This window comes from Marmota flaviventris, chromosome 2 (genome assembly GCF_047511675.1).
Source record: "Marmota flaviventris isolate mMarFla1 chromosome 2, mMarFla1.hap1, whole genome shotgun sequence".
Taxonomy (NCBI): domain Eukaryota; kingdom Metazoa; phylum Chordata; class Mammalia; order Rodentia; family Sciuridae; genus Marmota; species Marmota flaviventris.
Window position 1 is genome coordinate 81942893 of NC_092499.1, and position 15515 is coordinate 81958407.

The window sequence follows — 15515 nt, forward strand, 5'->3', positions numbered from 1 at the left end:
TGTCTAATGCTTTTTCTGCGTCTATCGAAATGATCATATGGTTCTTATCTTTAAGTCTATTGATGTGGTGAATAACATTTATTGATTTCCGTATATTGAACCACCCTTGCATCCCAGGGATGAATCATGGTGCACAATCATGGTGCACAATTTTTTTGATGTGTTTTTGTATCCGATTCACCAGAATTTTATTGAGGATTTTTGCATCTAGGTTCATTAGAGATATTGGTCTGTAGTTTTCTTTCTTTGAGGTGTCTTTGTCTGGTTTCGGATTCAGGGTGATGTTGGCCTCATAGAATGAATTTGGAAGAGCTCCCTCTTTTTCTATTTCCTGAAATAACTTGAAAAGTATTGGTATTAATTCTTCTTTAAAGGTTTTGTAAAACTCTGCTGTATACCCATCCAGGTCCTGGGCTTTTCTTGGTTGGTAGTCTTTTGTTTGCTTCTTCTATTTCATCCATTGTTATTGGTCTGTTCAAATTGTGTGTATCCTCCTGACTCAGTCTGGGCAAATCGTATGACTTAAGAAATTTATCGATGTCTTCACTCTCTTCTATTTTATTGGAATATAGGGTTTCAAAATAATTTCTAATTGTCTTCTGTATTTCTGTAGCATCTGTTGTGATATTGCCTTTTTCATACCATATGTTAGTAATTTGAGTTCTCTCTCTTCTTCCCTTTGTTAGCATGGCTAAGGGTCTGTCGATCTTATTTATTTTTTCGAAGAACCAACTTTTAGTTTTGTCAATTTTTTCAATGGTTTCTTTTGTTTCAATTTCATTGATTTCCGCTCTGATTTTAATCATTTCTTGCCTTCTGCTACATTTGCTGTTGTTTTGCTCTTCCTTTTCTAGGGCTTTGAGATGAAGTGTGAGCTCATTTATTTGTTGTTTTTTTCTTTTTTTGAGGAATGACCTCCAGGCGATGAATTGCCCTCTTAAAACTGCTTTCATTGTGTCCCATAGATTCCGATATGTTGTTTCTGTATTTTCATTTATCTCTAAGAATTTTTTGATTTCCTCCTTTGTGTCTTCTGTAACCCATTGATCATTCAGTAACATATTGTTCATTTTCCATGTGATGTAGGATTTTTCCTTCCTTCTTTTATCATTGATTTCCAGTTTCATTCCATTATGATCAGATAAAATGCATGGTATTATCTCCACCCCTTTATATTTACTGAGGGTTGCCCTATGGCTTAATATATGGTCTATTTTTGAGAAGGATCCATGTGCTACAGAGAAAAAAGTATATCCACTTGATGATATGCTGGGAGCCATTAGCCAAGTAGGTATGACAATTTCCTTGCCAGCGTACCCCATGTTGCTGACATGTTGCAGCGACATTGAATGTAGGTGACCTTGCTCAAGGACCAAGGCAGATTAGGGTGTTCCCGGTTTTAAGATAATCGTGTTTAGGGCGTTCCCAGAGAACGTGGATTTGGGCAGAGAACGTGGATTTCCCCAGAACGTGATTGTAGACGGCTGGTGTGAGTTCGGGAATAAAAAGTTGCTGTTTGAATCTACAAGCTGTGTGGTGGCTCGTGATTGTGTGCCCAGCCAGACTGTGGCATTTGTGCCCAGCCAGACTGCGGCATTTGTGGCCTGCTGCCCAAATCCACGTTCTCTGGGCTTCTATCTCCAAAATATACTGTCTGAATCCCGTGAGAACTCAAGGGGAACTCAGGCAGCAGGATACGCCCTATTCCCAGGAGGAATAATCTTAAACCTTAAACCTGGAACCTAAACTGGGAACGCCCTAAACACGATTATCTTAAAACCGGGAACACCCTAATCTGCCTTGGTCCTTGAGCAAGGTCACCTACATTCAATGTCGCTGCAACATGTCAGCAACATGGGGTACGCTGGCAAGGAAATTGTCATACCTACTTGGCTAATGGCTCCCAGCAATGATGGTTGATATATTCTATATATGTCAGTTAAGTCTAGGTTGTTGATTGTGATATTGAGTTCTATAGTTTCTTTATTCAACTTTTGTTTGGAGGATCTGTCCAATGGTGAGCGAGGTGTGTTGAAGTCACCCATAATTATTGTGTTGTGGTCTATTTGATTCTTGAACTTGAGGAGAGTTTGTTTCATGAACGTCGCAGCACCTTTATTTGGTGCATAAATATTGATAATTGTTATGTCTTGTTGGTGAATGGTTCCTTTTATCAGTATATAATGTCCTTCTTTATCCCTTTTGATTAACTTAGTCTTGAAGTTGATTTTATTCAATATGAGGATGGCCACCCCTGCTTGCTTACGAGGACCGTGTGCATGGTATATTTTTTCCCAACCTTTCACCTTCAGCCTGTGTATGTCTTTTCCAATCAGATGTGTCTCCTGGAGTCAGCATATTGTTGGATTTGTTTTTTTAATCCATGTTACCATCCTATGTCGCTTTATTGGAGAGTTTAAGCCATTAACGTTTAGAGTTACTATTGATATATGGTTTGTACTTCCAGCCATTTTGATTATTTATCTTTTTTTTTAATTTGGTTTGTTTCTCCATGATTAGCTTTCCCCCCTGCCCTCTGGCTTTTCTTTTTCTTTTTTCCCACTTTTGGTTTTGGTTATTGTTTTTCATTTCTTCCTCGTGTAGTGTTTTGCTCAAGATGCTTTGCAATACTGGTTTTCTGGCTGCAAATTCTTTTAACTTTTGTTTATCATGAAAGATTTTTATTTCGTTGTTGTACCTGAAGTTTAATTTTGCTGGATACACAATTCTTGGTTGGCATCCATTGTCTTTCAGTGTTTGAGATACGTTGTTCCAGGATCTTCTTGCTTTCAGCGTCTGTGATGAAAAATCCGTTGTTAACCTTATTGGTTTACCCCTGAATGTAATCTGCCTCCTTTCTCTTGTAGCTTTTAATATTTTCTCTTTGTTCTGTATATTGGATATCTTCATAACAATGTGTCTTGGCGTTGGTTTACTGTGATTTTGTATGCTCGGTGTCCTGTATGCATCTACAATTTGTACATCCGTTTCTTTTTTATTTCTTGAAAGTTTTCTATAATTATTTCATTCAGCAGGTTGCTCATTCCCTTGGTTTGAACCTCTATGCCTTTCTCTATCCCGATGACTCTTAAGTTAGGTTTTTTTTATGTTATCCCATATCTCTTGGATGTTTTTCTAGTGATTTTTTACCAGCCTTTCTGAGTTGGCTAGACTCTTTTCACGATGATATATTTTGTCTTCATTATCTGATGTTCTGGCTTCTACTTGCTCCACTCTGTTAGTGATACTCTCATTTGAGTTTTTAATTTGGTTTATAGTTTCCTTCATTTCTAGAATTATTGTTTGATTTTTTTTATAATCTCTATCTCCTGATAAAGATGCTTATTTTCTTCTTTTATCTGTTTATGTAATTCATTTTCAATGTGTTCTTTCATTGCTTGAATTTGCTGTCTCATATCCTCTTTAACATTCCATTCCATTTGTCTAAGGTATTCCTTGAGTTCTTTATTTGACCATTTTTCTGATGCCTCTAGGTCCTCCTGAACATTTAGGCTGTCCTGATTGTTTGTACACCTTTTCTTCCTTGCTTTTTCATGCTGCTCATGTTACTCCTTGTTCTGTTTGACTGCTGAGTTACTGTTTACTCCTATAAATTTATTTGATGCTTGGGAGGAAAGGTATTAGAAGGGAAGGGAAGAAGTCACTAAAGAGAATGAGAGTAAACAGGTAGAATTCAAGGAAGGGGAATAAGGAAATTGAAAAGAAATGAAAAGACAAAAGAAAAAAAATAGAAAAGAAACAAAGAAAAAAATAATCAAAAAAATAAAAATAAAAATAAAAAATAATAAAGAATATTAAAAATAAAATTTAAAAATTTAAAAAAATTTAAAAAATGAAAATGAAAAAAAAAACCCAAATTAAAAATTTAATAAATGCAGTCTTAGAGTTTGATTAACTTCTCTTCCAGTAGGTGGAGCTGTGCCCACCGGGCCAAGCTTCTCCTCTCAATATGCGGGAACCAATCACTGTGCAGCAGCTCCTCCTCCCAGACTGGGCGGGTCTCCAATCCTGAGTGCCTAGGGCCTTTTCTTGTGTCTAGTTACTTCCCCACTTTTCCTCAAGCCAGGCCCTGCTCACCGGTGACGCTCACCACAATACTGGCTACACACCAGGTCTGCTGCTCCCGGGAGCCCTATTTTCTTGAACGACTGGGCACACTCTCCCCGTTTGCCATTCCCTCAGACCCTAAGTTTGTGGAGCTTGGGGCTGAGAACCCTCAGCGTATTTTGCTTGCCCTCTGGTAGCCACGCCCCCGGTAGCTGGTGCAAGAGACCTCTGTTGTCAGCACTGGTGGGAGCGGTAGCCAGGGGTCCCTCGCCGCAGGTCCCATGCCACTCCTGATTCCCTCGGTCTTACTGTCGTGCTCACGGGAGAGCTGGGAGGGGCCCTTAAGGTTTACCAGCTGTGTAGAGAGGGAAGGCTAGGGGGTTACACACCTGTCGCAGCCGGTTTCAATGAAGTTATCAACTCCGCCGCATTCTGGTGATGTCAGTTCTCTGCCATGGTGGTATCCCATGCAAATGTCGACAGTTCGTTCCCTTTGCCGGGTGACCAATGCAATGGGTGGGTCCTGACTGGCTCTCCCAAGCCCCGTCTCAATCCTGTGGCCACTGTCTATGAAGGCTCAGTTGGTATTAACCTCCGCAGGTTCAGAAGGGCCGACCAGTTGTTTCAGCGGGATCATTTAGTGCTGAGTCACAGTGGTTTGTCTGCGAAATGCAGGCGAATGGGAGCTTGAATTCAGCTGATCCAGGCTCGGTGTGTGTTCTGAGAGGCACAGACTGTTCGCCCCAGATCCACGTCAGCTCAGAATTGCCTCTCATTTTGTATCTTGCCCCAGTTAATACAGCTCTGAATGGCAGAATGGAATGGTAGCCAAATATTTGATATTTAGGTAGATGGATCTGAAAACAGTATAGAATAGACAGAACTTAGGTAAGATAGCTGATAGACCATTCAGAAGGCTTTTGGCCATCCACGTTAAAAAGTACTTAAACATAGAGTAAGAATTGATAGTGAAAATAGAAGGAAACAAACATAATATATATTCAGGAGATATAATTATCCACCCAAGAGGTCAAAGGGTGCAACATAAATTCCTGAATTGGGCAATCTAAGACAATGGTCTTGCAATTTCTTAAGGAATTTAAACAGATGATAGAATACTATCAGCCATGCGCATTCTAACATTGTACATCCATGTGGGGTGTCTATTTATGTGCTCTAGTACAGATTTGGATATATTAGAGGACTTCAGGGATACAGATAAAGATACAGAAGTATTCAACAAATAAGGAGCACATTTATCAATAAAGCATACTAGAAATGAAAAAACTATTTAGAAAAGACTTCTGAGTTTCTTCAACAATCAAGGTTAAATAGGAGAAAATGAATCTGTATTTGAAAGATAAATTCATTGATGTAGATGAAAAATTAAAAAGTGCTGCTGTACGAATATTACAAATATAGCTGCAAGCAGCACTATCTTATGTACAATCTTATAAGCAAATTGAAAAAAAAATTTTCTCAAGTTAGAGATTTCAGAAGGTACACCTTTTTAGACTTCAGTGAGACTTCTGAAACCTAAGGTTCTCTTGCTATCTTTTCACATTATCATCTTTAACACAAGGGCTCTTAGAGTTCATGGTTGTTACACCATTAGACATCACATTAATACGGGTGCAGGAATAAATGGGCCAGGAAAAGACTCTTCTTCAAATGGCACTTCTTAAAGAATCTAAATAAGAAATCCTTCACAAAAGACATTATTCTATATCTCCTGAATACTGTCTAGGTTATATGCTTTTCTTAAACTAATCCATGACCACATGAAATTATTTTTTCATGTTTCATCCTGGGATTAAGATAAGGCTCTCCCCCAAACTGAGAGCTCTCTACCAAATGCCTAAACAGATAGGTATTCTGTTAATTGGAAATGGTGATGAAAAGGTTATGGGATACACAACATAGCAGCCAATGGCAGAAGAAATTGCCATATTAAAAAAAATGATCAACAGTATCAAATCTGGGACCCAGCATGGAGCACAGGCAGGCTCAAGACAGTCCTGCCAACACCCACTGAACCTGCACTGGGTCTGGAGACAGCTAACAGCCACAACACAGCATGCCACCGAGCTGCATCTTTGAACAAGTCGCTCAACACCCAGCCCCGCCCAAACGGATACCTCATCGCTGAAAGCAGCTGCCTCCATCTTGGGACACCTTTGTCGCCATCTTTAGTGGGCAACTCTGTAAGGATGACCCTAGCCTAACTGTAAGGATGGTCTTAGCCTAAGCAACTCCATTTTAACTCCATTCAGTCCCACCAGGCACAAGTCTACAGAGCCCACCAGGCACAAGTCTACAGAGCCCACCAGGCACAAGTCTACAGAGCCCTCAATATGTCAATCAGGCATAGACTAATAAAAACAAGTCACTTTCCACAACCCTGATAAGAGTCAGGGTAAAGTCACATGTCATTTGCCTTCACCCTGATAAGAGTTAGAGTTATAATATCAGGGCAGAGACCATCAGAACATATATCCTCTGTAAGATGTAAGATGTCACTAAGAAACCTGGTAACAGCTAAGAGAGACCTAGAGGGCGAGCAGAAGTCCAAAATGTAGTATAAATGATGGAGCAAATGAACAGACATTACAACCAGCTGATACTGATGCACTCATGCTGGAGAGCCTGATGAGAACCTAGACTGACACCCCAATTCTCCTCATCATCTGCCTTCTCCTCTGCATCATGCTCACCACTCTCAAACTCTACAGCAGCCTCTTAACTATGGTGAGAATGGCAATGTCTCCTTACAACCCTCCTCAACCTGCCATCAACTCCTCATCAGGAGAATCCTACATTGGTTCCTGACCTGATCACTGCAGTCTGAGTGAATCTGCATCTGCTGGACTTAAGGTCTAAGACATGAGACTCTGGATCTGGCACTTGAACTTAGCATGCAGAGGTAATGTCTGTAATAAGTCTGTCATGATTAAGTGTGTTTACATTGCTTAGAATTAACTTAGAATTGTTTGCTTGGATTGAATATCTCTATTGCGGTGCCCAGCATTAAGGAGTGTCATTTTATTGATTAAGAACCTATAGAGTACAATTGCCTTGAATGATTTGAGTAAATAAAAACACTGAAAAGGGCAGAAGTGCATGGACATTCTTTATTTCTTATCCTTGACTGTGTAAGTCTCACCTTTGCCAACCATGAACAAAATCCCAGCTTGGGACACTGGCTGGGCAGGAGAGATATTGGAACCCTACAGGGCTTTATAAGCCTATAGGGTAAAAATAGTAATGACTTGGATCTTCAGTGTTAGAAGGGAAAACACATGAACAACATGAAAAAAAAATTAAGGAAAAACAGTGCCCCCACACAAATCAAGATGCCACATTATTAGAATCCATGGCCAGTACAGCAGAAAAAATAACAAAGAAGGAGTTCAGGATGTACATAATTAAAATGTTCTCTGAATTAAAGGATGATGTAAGAGAGCAAATACAAGCAGCAAAAGACTATTTTAATAAAGAGCTCCATAAGCAAACACAGGAAGCAAGAAATTATTTAAATAAGGAGATAGAGGTTCTAAAAAAACAGAAATCCTTGAAATGAAAGAAATAATAAACCAAATTAAAAGCATCACCAACAGATTAAATCACTTGGAATACAAAACCTCAGACAAAGAAGACAAAATATATAATGTTGAAAAGAATGTTGACCACACAGTGAAGATGGTAAGAACAATGAACAGAACATTTAAGAATTATGGGATAACATAAACAGAACAAATTTAAGAGTTTGTTGGATCAAGGATGGCATAAAGTTCCAAACCAAAGGAATGAAAAATCTACCCAATGAAATAATATAAGAAAAATTTCCAAACATAAAGAATGAATAGAAAAATCAAATACAAGAGACTTACAGGACACCAAATGTACAAAATCACAACAGATCCACACCAAGGCATATTATAATGAGAATGCCTAGCATACAGAAAAAGAAGAATATCTTAAAAGCCATGAGAGAAATAAATCAGATTACATATAGTAGGAAACCAATTAGAATATCTGCAGATCTTTCAAGCCAGACCCTGAAAGCTAGAAGATCCTGGAACAACATATACCAACCTCTGAAAGAAAATTGATGCCAATCAAGAATCTTATATCCAGCAAAATTAAGCTTTAGATTTTATGATGAAATAAAAACCTTCCATGATGAACAAAAGTTTTTTAAAAAATTACACCTACAAACTTGCACTACAGAACATTCTTGGCAAAATATTCCATGAAGAGGAAATGAAAAACAATGAAAATCAGCAAAGGGAGGTATTACACGAAAATAAAAACTAAACAAAGGGAGAAACCAAGTCAGGTTAAATAACAAAAATGACTGGGAATACTAATCATGTTACTATAATAATAATAAATGTTAATGTCCTAAACTCACCAATCAAAAGATATATTCTGGCAGATTGAATTTAAAAGAACAAAAAGACCCAACAATGTGCTGCCTTGAAGAGACTTATCTCATAGGAAAAAACATCCACAGACAGAGGGTAAAAGGTTAGGAAAAAACATAACACTCACATGGAATTCAGAAACAAGCAAGGGTTTCAACCCTCATATCAAGTAAAGTAGACTTCAAGCCAAAGTTAATCAAAAAGGATAAAGAACATTTCATACTGCTCAAGGGAACCATACACCAACAAGATATAACAGTTAAAAATATATATGCTCGAAACAATGGAGTGTCTACATTCATCAAACTCTTCTCAAGTTTAAGAGTCAAATAGACCACAACATAATAATTCTGGGTGACTTTAACACAGCTCTTTCACCACTAGATAGATCTTCCAAACAGAAACTGAACAAATAAACTATAGAACTCAATAATACAATCAATAACTTAGAGTTAACTGACATATATAGAATATTTCATCCAAAAATGAACAAATACAATTTCTTCTCAGCAGCACATGGATCCTTCTCTCAAATAGACCACATATTATGCCACAAAGCCACTCTTAGCAAATACAAACAAGTAGAGATATTACCCTGCATTTTATCAGATCATAATGGAATGAAGTTAGAAATCAATGATAAAATAAAAAATAGAGTTAACCAACAACTGGAGACTAAATAATATGCTACTGAATGAACAATGGGTTGCAAAGGCATCAAGGAGGAGATTTTAAAATTCATAGAGGTAAATGAGAACACTGACAAAACATATCAAAATATCTGAGACACTATGAAGATGGTAGTAAAAGGAAAGTTCATTGCATGGAGTTCATTCCTTAAAAGAAGAAAAAGTCAACAAATAAATGAACTAACATTATATCTCAAAGCCCTACAAAAAGAAGAACGAATCAAAACCAAAAGCAGTAGAAGACAGGAAATAACTAAAATCAGAGCTGAAATCAATAAAATTGAAACAAAAGAAACAATTGAAAAATTGACAAAACGAAGAGTTGGTTCTTTGAAAAAATAAATAAAATTGATAAACTCTTAGCCATGTTAACAAAAAGAAGAGAGAAAAAGCTCAAATTATTAACACCCATGATGAAAAAGGAAATATCACAACAGACACTAGAGAAATACAGAAGACAATTAGAAATTATGTTGAAAATTTGTACTCCAATAAAACAGAAAATATTGAAGGCATCAACAAGTCTCTTGAGTCATATGATTTACCCAAACTGAATCAGGATGATATACACAAGTTAAACACATCAATTTCAAGCAATGAAATAGCCATGAGAAGCCTACCAATGAAAAAAAGCCCAGGACCAGATGGATACACAGCTGAGTTCCACAAGACCTTTAAAAAAGAACTAATACCAATACTCCTCGAGTTATTTTGTGAAATAGAAAAACAGGGAACACTTCCAAACTAATTATATGAGGCCAATATCACCCTAATTTCAAAACCAGACAAAGACACATCAAAGAAAGAAAACTTCAGACCAATATCTCTAATAAACATAGATGAAAAATTCTCAATAAAATCCTGCCAAATCAAATTTTAAAAAACATGTAAAAATAGTGCACCATTATAGAGTGGGGTTCATCCCAGGGATGCAAGGTTGGTACAACATATGGAAATCAATTTAATTGGAATTCATCACATCAATGGACTTAAAGATAAGAATGATTCAATGCAGAAAAAGCATTTGACAAAATACAGCATCCCTTCATGTTCAAAACACTAGAAAAACCTAGAAATAACAGAAATATATCTCAACGTTGTAAAAGCTATGTATGCTAAGCCTCAGGCCAACATCACTTTAAATTGAGAAAAATTTAAAGCATTCCCTATAATAACTGGAACAAGACAGGAAGGCCCTCTTTCACCACTTCTATTTAACATAGTTCTTGATATCTAGCCAGAGCAATTAGACAGAAGAAAGAAATTAAAGGAATATGTATAGAAAAAGAAAAACTCTAATTAGCACTATTTGCTGATGACAAGATTCTATACATAGAAGCCCCCCAAAAAAATCCACCAGAAAATTTCTAGAACTAATAAATGAATTCAGCAAAGTAGCAGGATATAAAGTCAACACCCATAAAGCAAAGGCATTTCTGTACATTAGTGATAAACCCTCTGAAAGAGAAACTAGAAAAATTACCCCATTTACAATAGCTTCAAAAACATAAAATAAAATACTTGGAAGTCAACTTAACAAAAGGGGTGAAAGACCTCTACAATGAAAACTACAGAATGCTAAAGAAAGAAATTAAAGAAGACCTTAGAAGATGGAAAGATCTCTCTTGTTCTTGGATAGGCAGAATTAATATTGTCAAAATGACCATACAACCAAAAGCACTATACAGATTTAATGCAATTCCAATCAATATTCCAATGACATTCCTCATAGAAATAAAAAAAAGCAGCCATTAAATTTATCTGGAAAAAGGAGAGACCCAGAACAGCTATAGCAATCCTTAGCAAGAAGAGTAAAGTAGATGACATCACAATATCAGACCTTAAACTATAATACAGAGCAATTGTAACAAAATAGACTTGTAGACCAAAGGTACAGAATAGAGAACACAGAGACAAACCCACACAAATACTGTTATATTATATTAGACAAAGGAACCAAAAACATATATTGGAGAAAAGATAGCCTCTTCAACAAAAATAGAAAAATGAAAATCCATATGCAACAAAATTAAATTAAACTCCTATCTCTCACCATGCACAAAACTCACTCAAAGTGGATTAAGGACCTAGAAATTAAACCAGAGACCCTGAGTCTAAGAAGAAAAAGTAGCCCCAATCTTCATCATGTGGGATTAGGCCCGGAATTCCTTAAGATTCCTATAGTACAAAAAATAAAATCAAGAATCAATAAATGGGATGGATTCAAACTAAAAAGCTTCTTCTCAGTAAAAGAAACAATCAGTGAGGTGAATATAGAGCCTACATTTTGGAAACAAATTTTTACCACATGCACATCAGATAGAGCACTAATCTCCAGGATATATAAAGAACTCAAAAATCTTAACACCAAAAAGACAAATAACCCAATCAATAAATTGGCCAAGTAACTGAACAGACACTTCTCAGAAGATGATATATAATCAACAAATATATGAAAAAAACCTTCAACATCTCTAGCAATTAGAGAAATGCAAACCAAAACTAGTCTAATATTCCATCTCACTCCAGTCAGAATGGCAGCTATTAAGAATACAAACAAAAATAAGTGTTGGTGAGGTTGTGGGGAAAAAAGACACACTCATATATATTTGTTGGTGGGACTGCAAATTGGTGAAACCAATATGGAAAGTAGTATGGAGATTCCTTGGAAAACTTGGGATGGAGCCACCATTTGGCCCAGCTATCCCACTCCTCAGTTTATACCCAAAGGACTTAAAAACAGCATATTACAGGGACACAGCCACATCGATGTTTATAGCAGCACAATTCACAATAGCCAAACCATGAAACCAATCTAGATGCCCTTCTGTAGATGAATGGATAAAGAAACTGTGGTATATGTAGACAATGGAATATTATTCATCATTAAAAGAGAATAAAATCATGGCATTTTCAGGTAAATGGATGGAGTTGGAGAATATAATGCTAAGTGAAGTAAGCCAATCCCCAAAACCAAATGCTGAATGTTTTCTCTAATATGAGGATGCTGATCCATAGTGGGGATGGTGAGGGAGCATGGGAGGAGTAGAGGTACTTTAGATAGGGCAAAGGGAAGGGAGCAGAAGGGAAAGGGGAATTGAGGTAGAAAAGATAATGAAATGAATAGGACATTACCCTAAGTACATGTATGAAAATACAAATGGTGTGACTCTACTTTGTCTACAACCTGAGACATGAAACATTCTGTTCTTTATGTGTAATATGAATTAAACTGCATCCTTCTGTCATATACAACAAATTAGAATAAATAAAATAAAAGACAATATGAAATTTTAAAAATTAGTAATTAAGAAGTATGACTGAAAAGTTATCATTGTATGCAATATCTTATATGTGATGATGCTGTATCCTCAATAACTTCTCCAAAATGATTTTCTGGAATAGAACCTAGGTTGTTTGGGTTTAATCAATAAATGTAATAAATACTTTATTTGCCTTTAAGGATTTAAGGGTAGAATAAAATCAGAATTAATTCCTATCCCACCCTCATTCTTTATATACTTGATTTTCAAAAGAGAGGAAATTCTCTGTGCATTGTGTCAGGCAAAGTGAAAAATTGATGGTGAAGAAGGAAAAAAAAGGTTAATTAATTAATCCAGATCCTTGAGGAGATCAACAGACTACTTGGAGGTGCTGACCTTGAAGAACACAGTGCCACGGTAAGCATCAGGGATTCTAAAGTCCTTCAGGTCAGGATCCTAGTCCTGGCTCTGCCACTTCATTCATCTGAGGCTCAGTTTCTTCTTTTGTAAAACAGGGATAATAAAACCAAATTCATCTTATGGATTCATTAGGACATTTAAAACAGATAATGTTCTTAACTCAATGTGTTAAATGTAGATAGGAGGCACAAAATGACAATGTTATTAAATTCTTCTCCCCCACCCTCAGTTTTACTATTGTGCCTAGGCTTACTTTGACCTTCTGGGCTCCATTGATTCTGCCCTCTCAAATACCTGGGACTACAAACACATAACCACTCCACCTGGATTCCAATATTTTATTTTAATTCATCATTAATTAATCTATAAACTTAAAATGGTCAGAACACAACAGACACTAGTATGGCAATATGTAAAAAAGTGGAAGTGTAACCGATGTGATTCTGCAATCTGTATACAGGGTAAAAATGGGAGTTCATAACCCACTTGAATCAAATGTATGAAATATGATATGTCAAGAACTATGTAATGTTTTGAACAACTAATAATAAAAATTTTAAAAATGGTCATGATAACATGTAATATCATGTCATGAACCAAGTACCTGAGTTCCATTTAAATCTTAAATGTCCAAGGTAGGGAGCAATGGGATGTGTATACAAGCCTAATGAAGTCAGAGACTATTAATGGGCTAAGATAGTGCAGGTAAGCAACTATACAATTACAGATGGTCAAGACTTATGAGAATTCAACTATAATTTTTTTTGATTCATGGTAGTGGAAAAGTGATATGAATTTAGTAGAAACAACACTTCAATTTTTTTTTTCATTTTTACTGGGCTAGCAATACATGGTATGATACTGTCTTCAGATACTGGGCAGTAGCAGGGAGCCACATATCCCAGCCAGCCATACAAACACAATGGAAAACAAGTGATACTTTACAGTATACTGTATTTCTAAACTACATGGTGTTTGATAGGTTGTGCATAGTAAGTGCATTTTCAACATGATATTTTCAACTTATAATGGCTTATCTGGAGATACCACATCATAAGTCAGGGGGCATCTGTAATATGAAAGTATTAACAATGGTATGATAGAAAAGATAGTATTTAGTTTGGTGGGAAAACACCAAGGGAAGTAGTGATAAAGAAAATTATTCTGAAATCCTTTAGAGAAAGAAAAATTACTTTAATTCTGAGATGAAAACAAAAGTACCCCCTTTGACTTCATCTGCAAAATTTTGTCACATTTTCCCCCTGACTATTCCTCCTTTACATGATAAATTTATTGCTGATTTTGTTTCTTCAATATTCTTCATTTTTCCATCCCCAAATATATCTAATTTAATTACCAGGCTAAATAGGTTATCTATGTCTGTTCCAATGATGCTTATGTTTTTTTTTTAATTTTTCTCCTCAGATCACTCAAAAATCCACTTTTCTGTCCCAATATGTGGGTTGACTAAATGATTCTATGATCACTGAACTCAGTTGTTCTAGGGAAACAAAGCTTTTTTCTCATTTTTCTTTGTTCTTTTCTCTACTTATGGTTCATCCTAGGATACCTTTTCATTTGCTTTGGGTAATTTTTGACTCTCATTTAGAGTCCCGCATGTACTTCCTGCTGACCAACCTGTCCCTCACTGATGGGTGCCTTTCCTCTACTACTATCCCCCAAGAAATCATAACCCTTTCAAATGAATACAAAGTGATTTCTTTCCAAGGTCACATAACACAGACATGCTTCATCCATGTCTGGGGAGACATGAAGATGATGTAACTCATAGTCATGGCATTTGACAGATGGGTATCAATATGTAAGCCTCTCCGTTACTTGAAAATCATGAATCCTAAAATATGTTTCATTTGTAATCACTGGCTAGGTGAGAAGGGTGACCCAGTCTTTGCTTCAATTTGGTTTTGCTACAAGATTGCTTAATAAAATAGTTTTATTGTGATTTTTTTCAAGATCTTACAACTTTAATTCATAGATGGGGTCAAGTGTAAGTTTGTTGTTGCAGCCAACAGTGGCTTCACGACCATGGACACCTTCATCCTGCTTCTCCTTTCCCATGTCTTTATTTTGCTCACTATCTGGGAATGTTCCTCGGGTAACTATGCAAAACTTTTGTCACTTTATTAGCTCACATCACACTGAATATTTTTGTTTTTCATTACACACATAATTCTCTGTCTGGCCTTCTACCCACCCCCATCACCTGACAAAAACTCATTTATTGTTTCCTTTGCTAACATAACCCAAAATAAGAGGCCTTATTCCATGTTTTGTTGACCATGTCTCTTTCAACAATGGCTATAGCTCAGCTCTTTTAATGAGAAAAGACCATGACCAAGAACTTATGAAAAGATCTCATCTCTGCCACTCACACCTCCTTCATTCATGAGTCCATCATGCAGGCACTGAAGTGAAAGAGTCAGATTATCAACCATGTAGTCCAACACTCCTCCTGAAATAAAACAAGGTGAGAAACATTAATAAGTAATTGTCATTCATCCTGCTTTTTTCCAACTAATGTACCAATTATATAGCATATCAAATTGTAATTACCAGTATTCTTTTTAAATGGCAATTCTTAGTTGTGCAGAAGTTTTAAAACTGACCCACACATAAAAACTAATTAT

General features: G+C 36.5%; 1 pseudogene; it reads left to right on the top strand.

Moving 5' to 3' along the window:
• Positions 1 to 12207: 12207 nt before the first annotated feature.
• LOC139704623 (olfactory receptor 4F21-like) lies at positions 12208 to 15030 on the top strand (annotated as a pseudogene).
• Positions 15031 to 15515: the final 485 nt, after the last annotated feature.